Raw genomic sequence first — 13,495 nt, forward strand, 5'->3', positions numbered from 1 at the left:
GAGGCTACACCTACACGCCTTACCAGGCCCACACTACTGGCACAGCTAAACCAAATTTAATAGTATTAGTCATAATTAGAAATTATTACTAGTAGATTAGACCACCATATGTGGTATATTATAATAATAAAAGGTAAACAATTAGTAGTTTAAGAAGGAGTCATAAAGTGGTTTAGGCTACCAATTGTCCCTCTCAATAGTGTGTAAGATGATTTCAGGCAGTTGACAAGTATATACAGTCCACTCAATTAATTCTAACTTACTAAGAAAAATAAATAAGACATAACTATTTTATTAAAGTCAATTTGAAAAAGAGATTAGCTGCCTGGAATTTCCCCACAAAATCCTCCCCGGCCAGGATACGAACCCATGACATAGCACTCGCGGAACGCCAGGCGAGTGTCTAACCACTACACCACGGAGACTACACTTATTTGAGACTTAGGACTTATAGGTAATAGAGCTTGGTACAAAAGGATTAAAAATGGGGAGGTCACTTTAGAACAGGAATTCGTACAACTGGTTAGAAATGTTAAAAAAAGAGATAAGGAAAGCAAAAAGAAACTATGAAGTTCGCATAGCAGGGCAAGCAAAGACAAATCCTAAAGGGTTTTTTCAGTTATATCGTACTAAGACTAGGGAAAGGATAGGTCCATTAAAAACTGAGACAGGTCAAATAACAGATAGTAATGAAGAGATGAGTAGTGTTTTTAATAAATATTTTGTATCTGTATTTACTAAAGAGGAACTTAATATGCCTTCAGCCGAACAAGTCTATGTGGGTGGGGACGAGGACAGGTTGACGAGTTTAGCAGGTACCAGGGAGGATGTTCTTAAATAGTAAAACTCAAACCAAACAAATCCCCAGGGCCCGATGAAGTGTTTGCCAGGGTGCTTAAAGAATGCAAAGAGGAGCTTTGTGACCCACTGTCAACCATATTTAATAAATCAAGAGTGCCGAGTGCCAGAGTTTTGGAAAGTTGCTAATGTGATACCAGTTTTTAAGAAAGGAGATAGATCACTTGCGTCTAACTATCGACCAATTAGCCTAACGTTTATTGTGGGAAAGTTTCTCGAATCTATAATATCAAATAAAATTCGTCTTCATCTTGAAAAAATAAATTAATAATTGAGTCGCAACATGGTTTTATAAATGGCCATTCATGTTTAACAAATTTGTTATCTTTTTATTCTAGCATAGTTGAGGCAGTTGATAGTGGTAAGGATTGTGATGTGTACCTTGACTTTAGCAAAGCTTTTGATACAGTGCCATATGAAAGACTGATTAAAAAGATAGCGTCTCATGGTATTGGGGGTGCTATATTAAGCTGGATTAGGGCATGGCTATACCAAAGGAAACAGTTAGTATAAATGGAGTCAAGTCAGAGTGGGAAAATGTTGTAAGTGGAGTGCCTCAAGGATCTGTCCTGGGACCTCTGTTGTTTATAATATATATAAATGATTTAGATTCAGGTTTGAGTAGCAACATTTGCAAATTTGCCGATGATACGAAAATCGGTAGGGAAATTAATTCGGAGGAGGACTCACTATCACTTCAAGTTGATCTAGATAGGGTTTTGAAATGGTCAAAGGATTGGCAGATGCAGTTTAATGCTGATAAATGTAAAGTTCTGAGGTTAGGTAATGATGATAGAGTTACAAGATACGAGCTAGATGGTGTTGAGATTGCGGAGACGGATTGCGAAAGGGATCTGGGAGTTATGATTAGTAAGAATTTAAAACAAAAGGATCAATGCATAAATGTTCGTAATAAGGCAAATCGGACACTTGGATTAATCGAAGCGTTAGTAACAAGACACCTGGTGTGGTTCTCAAGCTATATCTTGCTCTAGTTAGGCCCCATTTAGATTATGCAGTTCAGTTTTGGTCGCCATATTATACAATGGATATAAATTCACGTGAACGTGTCCAGCGTAGGATGACTAAGTTAATTCCCCAAATTAGAAATCTTTCATACGAAGAAAGATTAACAAAGCCTAAGTTGCATTCACTGGAAAGGCGAAGAGTTAGGGGTGACATGATAGAGGTTTACAAGTGGGTGAATGGACATAACAAAGGGGATATTAATAGGGTATTAAAAGTATCAACACAAGACAGAACACGAAACAATGGGTATAAATTGGATAAGTTTAGATTTAGGAAAGACTTGGGTAAATACTGGTTCAGTAACAGGGTTGTTGATTTGTGGAACCAATTGCCGCGTAACATTGTGGAGGTGGGGTCCCTAGATTGTTTCAAGCGCGGGTTGGACATGTATATGAGTGGGATTGGGTGGTTATAAATAGGAGCGGCCTCGTATGGGCCAATAGGCCTTCTGCAGTTACCTTTGTTCTTACGTTCTTATGTATATGGGCAGCACAAAACTACCCCCAGACTGCGACTCTACTGAAAATCTGAGTTGGGCACAACAGACCTGAACAAGACCTTAACATACTGAAAAACTATACATTAATTACAATATATCAAGGCATCACTTGTCAGTACTCTGAAAAAGCCTTCGACACCCTGGCTTGACTAATATATTAAAAAATATTAACGACTTTCCACTTTCGACAAAATATTTCCTTGATAACCCCAAAATGAAATCAAGATTCCTCCACGACACACTAACTACTTGGACCGTAGTGATGGAGTGCCACAAGGCTGTGTACTCGCGCCAACATTACATCACACACTACAGGGGGGGGGGGGGGGGGAAGGAAGGGAGGAGTGGCGGCCCTGTTGATAAAGGACTGGAGTTTCGAGGATATGGATATCCCGGGCTGCGAGGAGTTCAGAGACTACACAACAGGCACCATGACGATCGGAGGACCAAAGAGTAACGGAGATGTAAACCCTCATTAAATGACAGACCCAATCAAGATCACGACAAACATAGCAGCACTTTCAGTTATAGTAAGGGCAGACTGTCGCCAGTTAGAAATCGATCGCGACTTCTAATCATGAGGACTTCAGGGAAAGATGCAAGAACCGTATGGTGGCACAGAGCGAGCAAAACTATTGGAATTGTCAACAAGAAAACTTTTAAGCCCACATGTAATAGGACCTTACACGACTAGAGATAATGATGAACCAGCCTGACTTCACCTAGAATTCACAGAAAGATTCACTTTTATGGGGAATGAAGTTCAGAGCCCCATGGGAAGGCGTGATCACTGTATTGACGTTTGAATATTTAAAGTAGGGATAACTTGCTCAAGGAAGGGACCAGAAAACTAAAGCCTGGCATAGCGAAAGGAAAATTACAAGGAAACCAAATTTATAATATATATTCCATAGGCAGCAAAGCTCAAGAGAAAAGGCTGCACAGTTATGATTGACTACATCACCCAGTAGGGTAAAGAGACAAGTTTGTCCTGGTATGAAAGAATGAAATTTCACGACCGTTAAGTTGAGCGAGCGAGCTTGACCAGATGTATATAAAGTAATCTCCATCTGTGCACTCTCCTGTATCCTCTGGTCTGGGACCAAGAGTCTGCCTTGCTGGGTATCTACAGTCAGCACTCTGGCTGGGCTGGCCAAGGATATTGCAGTTGTTGCATGCTCACATCACCAAACAAAATTACAAAAATCAGTGGAACTCTGTGCTTCCATTCAAAGGGAGAGAACGTAGAGGGTAAATTACGTGCTCCCAGGTAAGTAAGGTTCGCTCACACGTTAAGGAGGGTCTCCTAACCTCCCATGTTACTTTTCCAGGACATCATGAAACCTTGACATTACTTGTGTATGGAATTGCCATTGGTTTAGTCAGTTGTTTGTCAGCTATTTGTCTATTCGGTCAAGGTCATTGGACAAAGGGAAACTAGACCAAATGATGGACTTCTTCACTGACAGGGGCTACCCGGCTAGTATCGTGCAGCAAGCACCGAGTTGACAGAACCCATTAACGGCATCAACTGAGAACCTGAAGCCAGGGAGTCTCTTCTTACCTTGTCTGTGATGTAACGAGTACTCTGAGCAGAGAAATTATGGATATTGCCAAAGAATTTCAAAGAGTACCCTTGTCGAGGATTCTTCCAGAAGGCACCCAGGATACAGCAGAAAAGGTATATATCTGTCGAGTGAAAAAACAAAAGCGTGAAGAAAATAGGGATGACAAACAGGCCGGAGACAACGACAGGCCAAGACCAAGAGGCTAAGAATGGGAGACGCCTGGTCATCAAGACCTGGGGCCAGATTCACGAAAGCACTTACGCAAGCACTTGCGAACCTGTACATTTTCTCAATCTTTGGCGACGTTGTTTCCAATTATTAAACAGTTAATGAGCTCTAAAGCACCAGGAGGCTGTTTATAACAATAACATCAGTTGAATGGGAAGTTTTAATGCTTGTAAACTGTTTAATAAATATAATCAAAGCCGACAAAGATTAACGAAAGATGTACACGTTCGTAAGTGCTTTCGTGAATCTGGCCCCAGTTCTACAACAAAGCAGTTATATCTACAACAGAGATCATCCAATGACTTACGGATATTCCATAACAGGGGCTACCTTCCCCCTCCCCTCAGAGCAGGCCGTGGTTCTCCCCACGAAGTGGGAACCAGATCAACAGATGCCACAATTTGAGGCAACCCAAGGATCGTCCGCCAAGTGTAACATTGGCCTTGGAGGAGTATTAGATTTTGATGACTGACACTACGAACAAAGGAATTATCGAAGATACCAAAGCTACAGAAGAGACAACGATTATGGGTACAATGGAGAAAAGATATTGGTACAACAACAAAGAGGTAAAGTCCCAAACAAAAGACTTAGTTCATTTCAAGATTCTCTGTTGTAAGAGTTATGATCTGGTTGGTCTATGTGATAAAAAACAAGCATTATAAAATATAATAAACAATATTGTTACATATTAGCATACTGTGCATATTTAGGCAATGGTTAGGTTGTGTGTTTTGGCTCTGATGGCAATTATTTGTATTCTTAGTACGTGGGTGGAACATTTTTCAACATTGTGGTTCGAACAAAAGTCGTCAGCAAATCACTGTTCGAGGAATGTTTGAACGTTTCCAGCGATGAGGAAAAACCGGTGGATAACATAAGTAATAACCGACGCAAAAACTCATTATACAGACCCAAGCATTATTCCAGGTGAAGTATTTGAAGGTTATGAATGTGGAGAGAGTGGCTTCGCGTGTCGCAAGGGGGGGGGGGGAGGGACCGTCGTAAACATCTAACTACGGAACACCAACTCTATGAACCCGAGCCAACCGAAATTATCTCCAAGCAATACGTATGCACTACGCCACTTTGCAGTTTTTACAACTATGGCAATGTATAGGTAGTATGCATCCCTCTTCAACCACATTGTAGAAGGCTGGACGCCCACAGGAAAAAAATCAGAATAAAAATCCGCTTCAACGCTACAGGTACAATAAAGAAGTTGACCTGCCCTCTATGTGACTATGCGTGTACTGTGAAGTAGGCCTTCAGACGCCACCAAGACGCACGAGGCAAGCTACCTTGGACCAATATTAATTGTGTCATGTTATATCTGTGGCAAAGACAGACCAAATGAAGGAGAGATGAAAGCGCACATGAAAGAGTATCGTGTAGGAAAGTGCTATCGTTGTGATGTTCAAGTTCCGTTCTGTGTAACTCAAAAGGCTAATACAACATCTGAGAATGCACACTGGTGAGAAACCACAGTTGTGTCCTTTTTGCCCCTTATCGTGCTGCTCGCCACGACAACCTTCGGTCCCATGTGCGGCGCATGCACAAACGAGAAAATATGTATGGAGACACTTTCACCCCTCGTTCTGTGGGGTTCTCTGTAGCCGAGAGTCAAGATTATTTACACTATTGTTGATCATGAAGAGCATCAACAGGTCCCAGCCACACATCCCTGGACCTCCAGTTCCAGGCACAGCCATCACTGGACCTCCAGTTCCAGGCACAGCCATCACTGGACCCTCCCCCCCCCCCCCCACACCCTCATCCTCCATCTCAAGCATCGTTATAATCTGTGTAGGGTTAGTGCCGTGGTAATGGTGGAGTTAGTCTGTCATCAGGGTTGGCTTGACGCTGTATCCGGTGTGTTATAGTCATAACTTTAACATTATAGTCATAATGTTAAATATGGGAGGCATTAGAAATGTTCATAAACCAGAGTAACGTTGGGCATCGGAAGAAACCGGCCCCTTGTCGTATTGCCCCTTGACATATTCCTTGATGTCTAAATCATCTTTTATCCTCGTACTATCCTCCGCTGCCTTAATCCTCCTCAATTTTTGCATCAGCAAACATTGAGAGGAACGATTCTATTCCCTCTCGGAGATCATTTACATATCAAAAACAGTATAGATCCAAGGACTGAACCCCAGTGTAACTCCACTGGTGGCACTTCGTCAATCTGAGACCACGCTCCTCCCTGTGACTGTCTTCAGTTGCTTAGGTACTCCGTTATCCAATCGAGTACCTTCCCGTTCACTCCTGCCTGCATCATCAGTTTGTGCACTAGTCATGTGTGGTACTGTTTACTTTCTTTACTCCTGTTGCATGAAGGTGCTTTTTTGCAATCCAAAAATCCGCAGTCTGCCCACCCCTCTCTTCCTTGCCTGATTTCTGTTGCCTGGTCGTAGAATTGAAATAATCCTTTGAGGCATGATTTGCCATCCCTGAACCCATGCTACTGATGTGTTACAAAGTTCTTTCGCTCCAGATGTTCCCCTCGCTGTTTTCGCATAATCTTTTCCATCAACTTGCATGGGATGCAAGTTAGGGACACTGGCCTGAAGTTTAGTGCTTCCTGCCTATCCCTCTTTGTATATAGGGACTACATTACCAGTCAATTTTTGGCAGCTCCCCTGATAAAAGTGATTTGTTTTACACTATGGAGAGTGGCCGGCACAGTGCTTTTGCTCCTTTAGTATCCATGGTGAGATTCCATCCAGGCCTATAACCTTTGTCACATTCAGTTTTACCAAAAGCTACCTCACCGCCCCACTAGTATTCCAAAGATCCTCTAGCAGTGCCTGATTATTTATTATTTCTTATCTCTGGGACTTCTCCTCGCTCTAATGTGAAGTCCTCCTGGAATTTTTAATCGAGTTGCTCACACACTTCCTTGTCGTTTGTAGTTAATCTATCTGCCCCCATCCTCAGTTTCATTACCTGTTCCTTCACTGTTTACCTCCTGTTGTGGCTGTGCAGTAATATAGGTTGAATCTTTGCTTTACTTGCCATGTCATTTTCATATTGCCTTTCTGCCTCTCTTCACACCCTAACATTCATTCCTGGCACACTTTCTCTGCTCTCTAGTGTTTTTATTTCAACAGTTTCTCCATGCCCTTGCACTTTGTTAGCTTACATCTCTGATTAAACCATGGGATTCTCATCTGGACTAAATTTTTGTTCTCTTTTGGACTGGGACGAACTTGTCTGGCCTCCTTTCACTTCTGTGTGGTATAGTCCATGCCATGGGCCATCTTTCCTCCGAACTTTGCTTCAAGTTATATCTTAGGAATTTTCTTATCTCATCATAGTTTTCCTTTCGGAATGGCAGCCTTTTGTTTTCTGGGCACGCCCTTGTGTACAATAACCCTTCTTTGACCAAATACTCAAACATCAGAACACTCATTCTCTCAGCGGCTTCGAAACCTAGTTTCCCTTTCATTGGAGTCATTTAGAGTGAAGACTAGATCGAGTCTTGCTGGTTGATCATTTCTTCTCATTCTTGTGGGTCCCCTGATATGCTGGCCAAAAGTTTCTTGTCGCCACTTCCAGCAGTTTGGTTCTCCATGTTTCCTCACCTCCTTGCAGTTCCTTATTTTCCCAGTCTATCCTTCCATGATTGTCCCCCCCCCCCCCCCCCCCGAGGAGCAGATGGGATTTATTTTTACAGGCAGCAGTGGCTACTCTTGCAATTATGGTGTTGACTGCCATGTTTATTATACTCCGGTTTGGGGTCTTCTGTCGTTTGGTGGAGGGTTATATATCACTGCTATAACTACTCTTGGACCTCCTATCGTCATGGTACCTGCTATGTAGTTTCTGAACCACTCACAGCCTGGGATAACCATCTCCTCGAAACTCCACTCCTTTCTTATCAGTAGGGGCCACTCTGCCTTCTCTACTTCCTTCCCTCCCTCTCCTTATTACAGTGTATTCTTGGGGAAACACCACATCCGTTATAATTCCTGAGTTTTGTTTCTGAGAGCCCAATTACATCCGGGTTCCCTTGTGCCCTATCCCCTAAGCTCACTTGCCATGCTTGTAATCCCAACTATGTTCGAGTACATTACCTTGAAACTGACTTCCTTCCATCCTCATTTTATGTTGGTTTCACTGGAATTGGGGGGCAAGGGGTGTCCGGGGGTGGGAGGGCCTAGGAATGTGGACCTGGGGATCTGGTGTGAAAAGGGGCTGGTGGGATCCTGAATGGGGAAGCTAGGAGGGTCTCTGTTAGCCTTGGGATGGGGAGGAGAAGGGGGCATGTGAAAGGTCGGGGGGATGTCAGGGTTTGGGAGGAAAGGGGAGTCTGGAGTGGGGTAGCAGGGATGCAGGAAAGGGGGGAGGGGGAGGTTGTAGGAGGTAGAGCTTAAGGGGGGGGGGGGGTAGGGGGGATACTGGGGGAGGACATGGGGTGTGGGGACGGGGAGGGCCTGGGGTGGGGAATGAGTTGGGGAAGGAGGGCATGAGGGTTAACATGGGGCTTGGGGTCGGGGAGCTGGTGGGGGGGCTAAGTCTGGGGACGGTCTCTACTGGTGGGGGGGGGGGGAGGAATGATCATGGGGTGAGTTTATGGGAGGTTTCCGTTATATTCCTCCCTGGGGATGCTGGCCTACTGGTGAAGGGATTCGCCATTAACCATATGTTACACCACTAAATGTTCAAATTACGGGCCAGAAGAATGGTTTACCACTCAAGTGGTTAATGCATAGAGTACTTTACAACATACCTATTAGAAGATCACCGCTTCAAGGTATAAACTATCACAATTATTAAACGTGTTTCCTTCACCTATTGTACTTATGTGGGAATATATATATGCGCTATATAATGACCAACTGCAATCCGAGAGAGGTTTTTCTAAATTTTAATCTTCCATACCTGCTGTGCCGTGGTACGAGACCAATTTCTTGGGTCTGGTTGACCATACCTGCAGTGCCGTTGTACTGATGAACCCTCGTACATACCTGAAATTACACATTATATTAAATACCCCTAATTACTAACTTGAACACATTTATGTAAAGTTTAAGAAATATCCCGCTAGACAATCGATCAGGTCAGACATTGGATGAACTAAAGTGCCGACTTACCACGAAATGGCAAAAGCCAACCTCAGACGACACAGCCCGTTCATAACACAACGGCCAAGTGGTCGTTAACCCGGCAGCCAAACATTAACGTGAAGAACGCTTCACATTTAACGAGTCCTCGGTCTATACTCGTTTGTGCACTGACCCACAACAGTTCATACATTTTAACACAAGAATTATTTAAAATGGTTTTTGATACGTGAACTATTATACATTATTATTTATTAGGCGAGGGAGACAGGTTGGAATACACTCATGTGCTATAATTTCCTTCAACTATCAGACCTATGGACAATATAAATATACAATAATATTTACTTATATTCAACAAAATATACTTGGTTACACAGGACGTTAATGTTAATTAAGGCGTCTCTGGGGTTGGCTACAGCGTGGACGACACTGACTCAGGATGGTTAGTTTCATTGTGGGGGGGGGGGTGTAAGTGACGGTTGATAGATTAAAAGTCTTTGGTCTGTATTTCAAGGATTGAAGTCTGATAATTCACAAGAAATACTTTATAATTGTCAGAATCTAACTATATTAATATCGTATTTTTTTTCCCCACCTGCTTTTGGTCGAACGGTCAATTTCATATATATAGTCGAGACACGAGCGGCTGTTATGGAACCGTTAATCTCTCATCAGTCGTTTTAGAAGTTAATTTTTTTTTTAATAAGCTTTACCAAAAGTCTTCAGGTAGGTAAAATTCTCTACTAATAGCCAAAGATATATTATTCAATATGATTATATTTACAAATGAGTAAACCTGGGATAAAGCTTTATATAAAATAACTAAATTAACATCTTTGTAACTATCCTTATTTATAATCTGAGCAAATATAGACTATTCTTCTCAATAATACAATGTGATAAAATAGCTAATCATCTAGTCAGTAATCAGTAACTTGCCTGTAAGTCTGGCGCAGGTAACCTCATGCACAGGACTGTCCAGGTGACTAATTTAGTAAAACCAATGAAGCGGGCGCTGAGCACCACCTCTCCCCACGACGGCCCACGCCACACTGCCCGCCGCGCCTCTTGACTAGCTTGGCCTGATGGGTCAACTACCTGTGACGTCATTCACCTCACCTGACATGAGGCCGCCTCACACATAAATAATTCACAAGTCACTTCAACAATTTTAATAGAGTTTATTTCTATTAATGTGAAGTATGAGCAAGTGTGAGTATGTATTAAAAGCACATACTTCACTACAGGACATTAAACCCACTACCACACCCACCTAGTAGCTTGGAAGCTCCATAACGCCTTCTGTAACTATTATGTTGGGGTCTAGGCCAGGGGCCAGGTACAGCAACCAGTTACTGTGTTAAGCGTCCTGTGTGTGTGTGTGTGTGTGTGTATTTACTGTGTGGCTGTAGGGTCGAACTCTTAGCTCTTGGACCCCGCCTTTCTAATTTTCGGTTGCCTAATTTACAGATTCAAGAGCTATTTTTTTTCCATCTGTCATATCAACTATATAAACACCTTCCCCTAAAGAGAGGGGGGAGCTCCTTGCTAGACGCCTCCCCCCCCCCCTCCCTTCTAAATATTCTTAGATTATTGCAATGTCTCCTTTTGCATGCTTTTATAATTTACATTTAAAACTTTGAATCTAATTAACATAAAAGCCTTTTACATCTTACCAGTAAATTGACAACTTATTGACAGTTCTAACACTACTTGGCCTAAATCTCGATAATAACTTACGAATACACTCACACAAACAAGCCATAGGAAAAAATCCCTCCCCCGACTATGCAGACTCGAACACACCCACGCACAAAAAAACACAAAAAAACACCAGTCTAATGCCCTAATTCGTCCTTTCATAACATACGCCCGAATATCCCAAATGCTTGCAGCCAACACAAACAAAAAGCTCCAACGAATTCAACCCTATTATCTGAGGTGGATCTACACCACTATGGGACGACTTCGTCACGAGTGAGATCCTCCACCTCATAGCAAACACACGGCCCATAAACATACTGGAAACACCTGGCCAACAGCAGACTTAGGTTAACAACATACCATGACCACCACACCACATTCCTCACCAACACAATACACACACCACAACACTGACAACCTCTCTAACATCCCGCAACAATCACCACCCACACCATTGTATACATAAACAATTGTACAGCCTGCCCGCCGAGCACAGCTCCTCCCCCCCCCCACCCCAACAGCCACACACACTGGGCGCTTGTAGCCAAGTAGACAGCGCGCGGGACTCCTAATCCTGTGGCCCGGGTTCGATTCCCGGCGCCGGCGAGGAACAATGGGCAGAGTTTTTCACCCTGATGCCCTCTGTTACCTAGCAGTAAATAGTTACGTGGGAGTTAGACAGCTGTTAGGGGATGCTTCCTGTGTGGGGGGGGGAAATGTTTGTAGTTAATAACAGTTTATTGATTGACAGTTGAGAGGCAGGCCAAAAGAGCAGAGCTTAACCCCCCACAAGCACCACTAGGTAAATACAACTAGGTGAATACACCAGGTGATTGGGACTTCCGGTGTTGTTCGGACTTTCTTGATGCATGGGTGAACAGGTTTGGTGTAGAATGTATACCACAATTCAAGGCCTGCTGCTGGGTCAAGGGCCTGGCACTATTCCCTCTCATCTACAAATGTTCCTCTCCGGCCTACTCTTCCCTCTGGCCTCACTTTCCGCTCGCCCAATGGACACTTTAATATAATATATATTATATATATATATATGTCGTACCTAGTAGCCAGAACGCACTTCTCAGCCTACTATGCAAGGCCCAATTTGCCTAATAAGCCAAGTTTTCATGAATTAATTGTTTTTCGACTACCTAACCTACGTAACCTAACCTAACCTAACTTTTTCGGCTACCTAACCTAACCTAACCTATATAGATAGGTTAGGTTAGGTTAGGTAGGGTTGGTTAGGTTCGGTCATATATCTACGTTAATTTTAACTCCAATAAAAACAAATTATAGTCATACATAATGAAATGGGTAGCTTTATCATTTCATAAGAAAAATATTAGAGAAAATATATTAATTCAGGAAAACTTGGCTTATTAGGCAAATTGGGCCTTGCATAGTAGGCTGAGAAGTGCGTTCTGGCTACTAGGTACGACATATATATATATATGTCGTACCTAGTAGCCAGAACTCACTTCTCAGCCTACTATTCAAGGCCCGATTTGCCTAGTAAGCCAAGTTTTCCTGAATTAATATATTTACTATAATTTTTTTCTTATGAAATGATAAAGCAACCCTTTTCTCTATGTATGAGGTCAATTTTATTTTATTGGAGTTAAAATTAACGTAGATATATGACCGAACCTAACCAACCCTACCTAACCTAACCTAACCTATATTTATAGGTAAGGTTAGGTTAGGTAGCCAAAAAAAGCTAGGTTAGGTTAGGTTAGGTAGGTTAGGTAGACGAAAAAACATTAATTCATGAAAACTTGGCTTATTAGGCAAATCGGGCCTTGAATAGTAGGCTGAGAAGTGCGTTCTGGCTACTAGGTACGACATATATATATATATATATATATATATATATATATATATATATATATATATATATATATATATATATATATGTCGTACCTAATAGCCAGAACGCACTTCTCAGCCTACTATTCAAGGCCCGATTTGCCTAATAAGCCAAGTTTTCATGAATTAATGTTTTTTCGTCTACCTAACCTACCTAACCTAACCTAACCTAGCTTTTTTTGGCTACCTAAGCTAACCTTACCTATAAATATGGGTTAGGTTAGGTTAGGTAGGGTTGGTTAGGTTCGGTCATATATCTACGTTAATTTTAACTCCAATAAAAAAAAATTGACCTCATACATAGAGAAAAGGGTTGCTTTATCATTTCATAAGAAAAAAATTATAGTAAATATATTAATTCAGGAAAACTTGGCTTATTAGGCAAATCGGGCCTTGAATAGTAGGCTGAAAAGTGAGTTCTGGCTACTAGGTACGACATATATATATATATATATATATATATATATATATATATATATATATATATATATATATATATATATATATATATATATATATATATATATATATATATATATATGTCGTACCTAATAGCCAGAACGCACTTCTATGCCTACTATTCAAGGCCCGATTTGCCTAATAAGCCAAGTTTTCATGAATTAGTATATTTTCTCTATTTTTTTTCTTATGAAATTATAAAGCTACCC

At 41.8% G+C, this 13,495-nt stretch overlaps 1 long non-coding RNA gene across 1 annotated transcript in view; it reads right to left on the bottom strand.

Annotated features, from left to right (window-relative positions):
* LOC123772959 (uncharacterized) overlaps positions 1 to 11,443 on the bottom strand; it is a 249,307-nt gene extending 237,864 nt beyond the window's left edge. Inside the window, exon 1 of the long non-coding RNA XR_011228230.1 lies at positions 10,197 to 11,443. This is a non-coding gene — a long non-coding RNA (uncharacterized lncRNA). The remainder of the gene's footprint in view (positions 1 to 10,196) is intronic.
* Between the last annotated feature and the right edge of the window lie 2,052 nt (positions 11,444 to 13,495).

The sequence above is a fragment of the Procambarus clarkii genome, chromosome 12 (genome assembly GCF_040958095.1).
Source record: "Procambarus clarkii isolate CNS0578487 chromosome 12, FALCON_Pclarkii_2.0, whole genome shotgun sequence".
NCBI lineage: Eukaryota > Metazoa > Arthropoda > Malacostraca > Decapoda > Cambaridae > Procambarus > Procambarus clarkii.